The 9,685-nt window shown below is 46.4% G+C and overlaps 1 long non-coding RNA gene across 1 annotated transcript; it reads left to right on the plus strand.

The window, feature by feature from the left end:
- The first annotated feature begins 652 nt into the window (after positions 1 to 652).
- Positions 653 to 1,421, plus strand: LOC114057372. Its single transcript, XR_003571201.1, has 2 exons — positions 653 to 800; positions 1,191 to 1,421. It is a non-coding gene; the product is annotated as an uncharacterized LOC114057372 (long non-coding RNA).
- The last annotated feature ends 8,264 nt before the right edge of the window (positions 1,422 to 9,685 follow it).

Genomic DNA, 9,685 nt, shown 5'->3' on the forward strand with positions numbered 1-9,685 from the left:
CACATGGCAATGGTTCCGCTTCATCCCTGAGCTCTCAGGTCTGGCAGCACAGCTCGGTACCCCTGACAATGGCCACTGCAGTGCCCTGACTTACCCTGAGACACTTCTCATGCCAGATTTTTCTTTTTAATGGGAAGAGGCAAATCCAGACCTCCTGTATGAAGACAATTTGTCTGTTTTGGATAAGTTCCAGCACGAGGAGGGTACTTTATACATATGGGCTCTCTTTCATGTTTGATTGCTGGACTAAGATCACATTGTTGTCCAGCTTAAGGGGGGAGAAAAAAAAAAGAGCAAAACCCACACAAATCAGGAAAGCATTAGGTAAACTTAGCTCAGAATACATCTTCTGACCAAATGGAGGGCGATGCTTTTTTCGTATAATTAGACCGTCTGCAGGAAGTCAAAAAGAACAAATTGTGATGCTGTCAGTGCTGTGGGAGCTGTGCAGTCCCCGGGAGATGATCACATCTTCCCCACAGCATTAGTTGTCATCCCTGGGCAGGTTGTGAAGGGAGCATGTGGTTTAAAAAAGTCCGTCACTGAGCTGCAGCTCCCAATGCCATTCCTCAGTCATAGAACAATCACAGGATGGTTTGGGTTGGAAGGGACTTTAGAGATGATCTAATTGCAGTCCCCCTGCCACAGGCAGGGATGGCACCCCCAGACCAGGTTTCTCGGGGCCCCATCCAACCTGGCCAGTCAATGAAGAGACATGCACTCATGAAGACGACATGCAAAAACAAACCCTGGCTGATAAAAAAGTTTGTCTTTGAATGCTGTCTTCAGATTTGCACAAGGTGAGCAAAATGCTGGGTTTGGCAGTAGAGAGAAGTGGCACAGCCAGAGTGAGAGCGGGTGGGATGAGTGTGACTGGACCACACACTGGAGGGAAAGAATCTCTGTGCCAACACGTGGTAGCAAATAGTAAATGATGCTGTCCTTCAGATAAGGACAATAACCTTGTCCTTAATGGGAATGGCACAAACACAAAGGCAGCAATGGGAACCTGGGCCTGACACATTTCTGCTCGGTGCCTCCTGTGCCAAGCAGTGGGGGTACAAAAGGCCAGAGCCTTCACCCTCCAAAGCCAATGGCAAGTCTCAAATCATCCCAGCCTGTTGTTTCGGGAATCAGCTCTTTACCAAGAAGAAACAAGCAAACATTTTTCCATCCTCTTCTCTTCCTAGACGTTAAGCAAGAGTAACTTGTAAATTGCTTCCAGCAACTTCGAGACAACAAGGGAACAAACAACTATCAACAGGCATTACACTCATTGCTTCACACGAAAACAGTTATGAGGCTGAAGGGATCCTGACAGGCAATTGGAAAGCAGTCCTTTTTATGCTAAATTTACTGTATTTTAGTCCAATTTTCCATGATTTAAAATGTGCGATGCAATAAAGAGCTGGAATGCCTTCTTTTGTCGTAATATTTCACACCCAAGGCCTCAGAGCACTTTTGTGAATCAAACTCTGCCACAGTTTTGCAAAGCAAATGGTTTAGGAAGCAATGAACTGGAAATAGAGGGCAGTTTCCAGAGCTGTTGGTGGTCACAGAGGAGCCCTATAACAAAACCAAAGCAATATCTGGCCTCCCCTCCCTGGTGCTGCGCCCTCCTTGGGCAGATGTCTGCTGTCAACACACCAGTCCCCTTCACCTGGAGCTCCTCACCTGCGTGTCCACACTGCACTGTGCCCTGGCAATGAAAGAAATTTGGAAAGAAAGGGGAGACGGGCTCACTGAGGGAGGAAAACCCAGGAAATGGCCAATTTGCAGTACTCCATATTCTCCCTGGGAATAAAACAGCATGAGCTCTCTTGGCACCACTGCTAAGCAGACCATAGCTAACTGGGACCATTTGAGGGTCCCACTTCAATTCCCAAGGACAAGCAGCCCCACTGCCAAAGCCAGCTGTAACCGGTGCTGTAGACAAAGAGCTCAAAGCCCGAGCAGACAGGAAGGCTCTGCTGTTTTTTGGGGATCCCACATGAACACATAAAGGGGAAGCTTTTAACGCTTCCATGCAGAGGAACTCGCCCACAGCCACAGGCAACGGGGATTCAAATCCACCAGGGTACTGGCACTCACCAAAAGGCTTCGGGGGGCTACAAGCTGCTACAGCTCAACTAGACCCAGACAGCAAAGCCCCTCCTGAGAGCATTCACTGAATCCTAGAATCATTAAGGTTGGAAAAGACCTCTAAGATCGTAAGTTCAACCCTTGACTGAGTACAACCACCAAACTGTACCCTCCACCACGGGCAGGACTTCCAGACAAAATGGAGCTGGGGCCTTGACACTAACACAGCCCTTGTGTTAAACCCAAAATCAATGATCTATTGATGCTTCTTATGAGCCACAATCAGGCCCTACACACCCTTGGGTGGGACAGGAAGGTTTGGGCAGCAGGGTTTGCAATGCTCTCTGTACTCAGAACATTTCTATGCCACATTGCAAATCCTCTATAAGTCCTTCTTGGAGATCTCAGCTCAACAAATATTCATTACCTAATTTTCCTGTAGTTTTAAATCATGAAAATTAATATTATCCTCATGATTTTTAGGGAAACTCACAGCGTCAAGAGAATTAACCTGGCTGTGGCAAAACTGGGACATGACTGTAAATCCCTTTTCCCATAGGTCTCCATCTTACTTCTTGAGGCTTAAGCACTACCATGGAAAATCACTGAAACATAAGTGGTTTTAATGCTGGTATTTCCTAAGATTTCAGTGATTATGTCTCATATCCACCAGTAGTTTAGACAGAAACTGAGCAGCTACCAGGTTGTATGAGACAGAAAAAAGCCTGTGCCCATATTAAACACTGTCCACACCTCAGACCAGCACACAACCAAATCCTCTGTGCCTCAAAGAGCAGGGAATGGAGTGGACACAGCCGGTGCAGGCATTTGCTCTCAGCAGCTCTCGGGAATGCACCGCTCGTGGATGATACAGCATCCTGCATCCAGGAGGGCTTTGTTCTCTGTGGGGTGAAACCTCAGCCTTCAGTTTATTAAATGCAACTGCAGAAGCCAGAAGGGTGAGTCACAAAGCCAGTTGTGTAAGCACACAAATGATGAAAGCACAGTGCCTTCACAGGGGATTGCTGGGGTCTGGCAAAGCCCTTGGGATGGGCACAGGTTGGGCCACAGCCCTATCCATCACTACCCACCTGGTGCCACACAGGGCTCAGGCAGACAGTCTGTGCCCCCAGCCCCTTCTAAAAGATAACCTGGGAAATGGGAAAGGGAGGAGAAGAAGGGTGAGTGCCTCTAAAGCTCCCCCAACAGAAGCTGCTGGCACAGGACACCCTCCCAGCGCAGCCCGCAGACGGCACTGACAGCGGGATGTGGAGCGTACGGAAGCAAAGGCTGCAGCATGTCCTGGCTCCAGCTGGGCAGCGTTTTCCTGACCCTTCTGCCTGGCAGGCTCCAAAACCCTCACTGGGGTTAAACACCTGCCCGACCAGTGGAGCTGCAGCAGGACAGGTGGCCCCTCGCCAGCACAGGATCCTGCCTCTCCTCTGCACTGACCCTGATCGAACGGCTTATGCTTGGAAAAACAAGGAGCAGCATGAGGGGAGAGGAAAGGGGGAGCAAACACCTGCAGGTGCTGCTGCTGCTGCTGTGGCAGAGACGTCTCGGCCTCAGAGAGGAACCTGCTCGTATCCCCACAGGATCTGGAAGGAAAACAAAGGCTACAGTTCAAAACCAACTCCAGGGACAGCTGTGCCTTCACGCTGCCATCGCTCCCAAGTTTCCACCCCACGGCTGTGAGTGCCTTTGGTGGGGTAGATAGACCCCAAGGAAAGCAACCAGGGGTCAGATCCCCTTTGTTCTCCTCCCTCAGACTGTCTCTTTTCCTTACCCCCTGCCTCCAGCCAGATGTGCTCACTGTCTCTCTCCTGCCAGCCTCTGTGTTCGCCCTGGTGTTAATTCAGCAATTCAATTCAGGAAGCTGATCCAGCTGAAATCCTCAGCAAGGAAAAAAAGAAAAAAAAAAAAAGTTTCCAACCAGAATATAAGCACTGCCTTTGAACACAAAAAAACCTTCCTAATTTATTTAGAAAAAAACATAGAAGAAAGAAAGTGACTGAAGTGTCTTCATAAAAATCTCCTTTTAAGTCAAAGAGAAGTGCCATGAAAATACCGACCTTCTAACACTGTAAATTGAGTTGGAGAGGAGATGGTGCCTTTACTGAAAGAGGCAGGCTGTATGGAATTCATCACTGGTTTACTCTTTTAAAATAAATAGGCTGGCTAAGTTATGATGTGACCTACTTAATTTGTTGTCTTGAAACTTGACGAGCATCTAAGATTTGTTTCCAAAGCCTGGAAAAGGACAGAGAGGGGAAAAAAAATGCAGGCACCATATCCAAATCCCTGTGTTGAGGTGTTGCCTCCTTCCAGACACTAAACTAGGAAATGGCACCACAACAGGGGTCAGTGGCTGCTGCAGTGCTGCCAATGACAGGAAAACTGGGTTCCAGTGGCCCTCACAAGGAGGTCTGGTGCTTTGTCCTGCCTTAAAGCAGGTCAAACCCTGTTTCTAGCAGATTTGTTGCATATACATTGAGGAGTTTCCGCTGATGGAGGTTTTACTCCACATCTGAGCAAGCCTTCTTCCTCACCAGTAGGATTCCTCCCTCTCTGCTTCCAAGGCCACGTACCCTTTTCTAACAGACGGAACCAGAGAGCAATGCCTTCCATCTCTCCTTGCAGACATCCTCGATGGAGCTGGGGGTTATCTCTGCTCCAAGCCCTTACTCTTGTCCTCAGAAGAAATGTTCCTCATTTCTTCTCACTTCCCACAGAATGTGGTGCCCAATCCCACGGGGGTTTCTCTGCCAGGGTGCACTTTTGTGGATACATTTTTATCCCAGTGTACCTCGGCTCCAACACACTCCTGCACTTGTTCCAGGTTCAGTGCATACCTCAGGGCACACCTACCTGGTGCCAACACACCCTTTGGAAAACTCTCCATAACTCACCCAGAATCCATTTTCCTCTGTTAATTTTTTTTTTTTTCATAACCTAACACTATATAGGCTGCCACCTCCAAACCAAAAAAACCCCAAAGGCAATAACACTGTATGACTCCATCAAAAATCCCAAATCTCCTTGCTCCTTTCCAGGTGAAACCTTGAAAAAGCTCCCTGGACACCACCAGAAGCACAGCACCAAAAAAATGTAGCTCCAGGGCTCCAGGAAACCAAACGTTTGGCAAGTAGACCTTGGTGCTTTAATTAAAAATCTTTGAGGGGTTTAAAAGTGTTTGGGTGTTTTGGGGTTTTATCTGTAGGGGAGAGAAATCAATTACATCTACCTGGGTGTATTTATAGCAACTTAATCTTCTTTGAGCCCTCATATCTTCTGCAATTCGGTAAGATTGTGGCCCTTTAATAAGCTGAAGTATTCAGATCCTTATGACAATCTGGCACTGGAATTGTTTGCTTTAGCATTGCAGATTGCACAAGAGACATGAAAGGTTTCAGCGTAGCTGGAAAGTCACTTTTGATGAAATCACCCATCGCTCCAGGGGCTGCATTCTTTACAATTTGTGCATACTGATGATATGTGTCCTCAGATGCGTTTTGGCAACCCTGTGCCATTTTCAGAAATCCATCTGGGGCTCAGGAACAAAGCGAACGCACACGAACACGAGGAAGGCAGAGCTGGCACAGCTACCGGGTGGAATTTCTTTAAGGAAGCTGAATCGCTTGTTCATTTTGCTGGCAGGAAAAGATAGGAAAATGAGTGTTCCTGTTCTTGATGAACTTTGCGATATTGTTAAATCCTTCAGACAACATATAACTCATGGCGAAGCTGCGGCAGAATTCCTTTGCACTTATCCACACCGTGGCTCTCCCTCAAAACACAGACCTCTGCCTTCGTTTCATACACAAAAATTGCCCAGATGAACAATAGCTCTAACTTTAGAGAAAAATCAGAACACTTGCCTCTGCGTTTTTCGCCTCACCCCTGCCAAAATTTATTAGCATTCCATCAGCTGCACAGTTTTCTTGCACTAAAAGAGAACAAATACAGAAGCAGATTCCACGCCGTGATACGGATCGGCAGGCGACTTCTGAAGAGAGTTTTCCAGGTAATGCCTTGAGCTTTGCCATGGAAACTCCAAAGGGGATGATGTACCCACACCTGGCTCTGCCCCTCAGCACCAACAGCACCCAGCAGCCCTCCCAGGGCAGCGTGAGGGTGCATCCCTGAGCTTGGAGAAGAATGAGGAGGTGGCACATAATGGAGCTCTGATCACCAACCCAGCCTAAATCTCCCTCATAGGTGCTGGACAATATCTGAGTTCCACCGGCTGTGGATTTAGCCCAGGACTGCAAATCCTAAGTAATACTCATCCCAGCTTTGCATTTCTCCTGGAAAAGAGCCGTGAATCACTGAAGTGGAGCCTTGCAGAGGAAATCCTCAGCCACAACAAAAAGATTTCATGCTTTATCTCCCCCTCTCAAGTATTTTAGCAGACAGACGGAGGATTTTCCTCCCAGTGACAACAATAACTACGCTCATTGAAGAAAAATATGTGGAACAGGAAGACCTGCATTCCTTGTGTGAAAAATAAGAGTGGTCTGTGCCAGCTGCATTTTTCAGGAACAGCTCATCCACATGAAGAAATGGCTGCTGCGATAGCGTAGGACCAGCGGTAACGTGCTCCATAACTGACAGATGGCAAAAGCAGGGAGAAAAACATGGCTTGGTCTTTGTTTATTCCAAAGTTTCCATTATTAATATCCCTCTTCGATCCACATCTGAATGACTTGCGTCTTCCCTGCTCCCACTGCTTCGTGTAGCAATTGTGCCTTATTCCTAAATGTACCATTCCCAATAGCTTTGTTATTTTGTGTTTTAGAGTCTTCTTGAAATCACCCTGATGTCTTGGGTTCTTCAGGGCAGGGATTTGGAAAGCTTGAAGTCGTTTAAGTGTGTGCTAAACTTCATCTGTCCCTAAATTAATTCACCTTGCCCAAGGGATGTGGCTTAAATGCAGTCTGGTAGTCCAGACAAGACCTCTATTGGATTTGATGATGATGAACATTATTAATAATAAATATAATTATTTATAATTATTACTTTTAAGAGAAAATTAAAAGAGGGCAATAAGGAGCTGGGAATATTTTCTAATCTCTTCTAGAGGGGAAAAGACTGACAAGAACACCAGCCTCACATATGAGGTAAGGAATGCCCAAATTTTACAAAATCAGGTAGTTAAAAAGCAAGGAGAACACATTTCACACTCTCTACCTGACCACTTCAGAGCAGAAGCCCACGGATGTTTCCCAGTTCCAGACCTGCTGGTGGCACTGGTGCTTCTCTCCCATCCAGTGGTTTTGCTCAGGTCATCCATGGCTGTGACAGCGAAGGGCAGCACCTCCTTCAAACAAGGGTGCCGTGACTCGTTCCCATCCTGTTGGATCTGCGGGACACACAGGGCAAAACCAAAGGCAGAAGAAGAGAGAAGAGACATCCACGTGAAAAATGTTGGGATGCAACAGAGGAGTGGCAGCACAGGGGCTGTGCACATCATCCCGTGGCTGGGATCACGGAGGAGGCATCCGGCGCCAGCTGAAGGAGCAGGGGCTGAGCCGTGCCAGTCTCACCCTGCACAAACACTCAGCTCCCTTTCAGCCATTAAAATGAATGAAGAGCAAGACTGTTTGGATAAACACCAGCCAAAAGAAACCTTGGAGGCAGTTAGAAAGCTACTGCTTCATACAATATAGACCATGTTTCCAAACACAAATATTACACTTGGCAGAGCCGCTCCTTTGCTTCATGCGTTATGTTGCACTTTTTGTTATGTTTAAGTTTGTGCAAGAGGTATAAATAGCTGGGCTGGTATTAAATGAGCTTTTCATTTTTTTTCTTCTCCTTTTTTTTTTTTTCCCTTTTTTTTTTTTTTTTCAAAATATCAAAATGGTCCCAGCTCTTCGTGGAACAAACCCACACTATATTCTTGTGCCTGAATTTTTGTTGCTAATAACAGAAAGCACCATGCAACTGAAAAACAATGTTGGACAGCCAGACGTGAAAAATACATCTTTCCTGTATGAAGTCATTTTTTGCAGAGAGCTGTCTGGAGGAGGGCATCTGGATCACCAGATAATTTACATGTGTGCAAACATGCTTAGTGGGCTCAAAAAAACAATCAGTCTCAGCCCCCATGTCCCAGCTGAGGGAGACTGAGTGAGACAGAAGGACCTAGTTTTGGTTTTTGGTCACAGCTGCTTTGGTTGATGCTGTATTCCCCAAAAGCAGAGATAACAGGCAGTCCTGATTATGGACCTACAGACACAAGATGACACTTTCTACTCCAGCTCCTGTAGCAAACCCCAGTGACCATTCTGGCTTCTCCACCTCATCATGAGAAGATACCACAACTTGGAGAACACAAAGTCACCCCAAGCCCATTTCAGTTGAATTCAGGCAGAGACACACCTGGGGTTAGAGAGGAAATTCTTCAGTGAGAGCGAGCGAGTTGCTCTAGGTGGTTATTCATCCCAAACTCAAACACAACCACACACTAATCACCAGAACGTGATATGTTGGAGGCCAAAAGGCACTTTTATTTGTTCTTCGATAAATCTGAGTGTGCACAAACACGAGAGCACAGCAGGGCCCTCACCAGCCAGATCCCCCCCTCAGAGATCCCAGCCACGGCCAGGACCTGACACTGTTTCTTTATCAACACGATGCCAACATCTACCTGGTTTAACCAATTCCTACCTGAAGGGATAAAAAAGTTACTTTTCAAGATGGATATATACTGAACTACCCAACAAGCATGCCAAACGAAATGACTAAGACAAATCAGGGAGAGGAGTGCAAATACACCATTAGTTTAGTGCTGCAGCTTCAGACAGGACAAAGGGCTGTCTATTCCCACTGAAAGCAATATTTATTTCCATTTTTAAAATTACTAAATATTCCCAAGTGTTTTTGAAATGTTACAAGGCCACCACACCAATAGAGCAGATATCACCTGAAAACAGGAGATCAGTGCTTGATGATTAAACTTTCTGCAGCCCACAGATGTTGGAACAGCGTTAAGTCAAATGCAGTAGATTAACACTCAGGCTACAAAATGAAACACAAAGCCATTTTCTCCTCTAAGACCTCATGTTTTCGCTGATGGCCAGACCCTCTCATCAGGAGCAGATGAGTGTGGATTGCAGTATGTCTTTATAAATAGCTCATTGACTATTCTTCTAGTTATTTCCCCTTGTACCAATATAGGGAAAAATATCGGTCACCACTGATTCAGTGGCTGATGGAACAGAGTAAGAACTACTTTTAAAACCCCACAGAAATGTTGGTAATTTTAGCTCCTGACATCACTCTCATGGAGTTGTTGAGCACTTCAGGAAGTGTCTGACCAGTAATAGCCATCCTACAGCACTGTGGCCAATCTCAAGTGAAAGGCCTCCACTCACCTCATAATCGATGGCTCTTGAACTCATTTTCAGTTCACATTTTTGGCTGTGAGCAGCAGCCTGGTTTTCAGCCAACATGATAATCCCCAGAAAACATACTTAGAAAGAGCTGAGTTAGCCTTACCCAGCTCCGTACTCATTTTCCACAAAACCAGCACCTCCCAAAACAAAGATGTGGGGCAAAGCAAACACGCTGTGAACTAGGGAAGAGCCATCCCCTGCAT

Source organism: Empidonax traillii, unplaced genomic scaffold (assembly GCF_003031625.1).
Source record: "Empidonax traillii isolate 1590-97213 ecotype Southwest subspecies unplaced genomic scaffold, ASM303162v1 scaffold128:size1411021, whole genome shotgun sequence".
Lineage (NCBI taxonomy): Eukaryota > Metazoa > Chordata > Aves > Passeriformes > Tyrannidae > Empidonax > Empidonax traillii.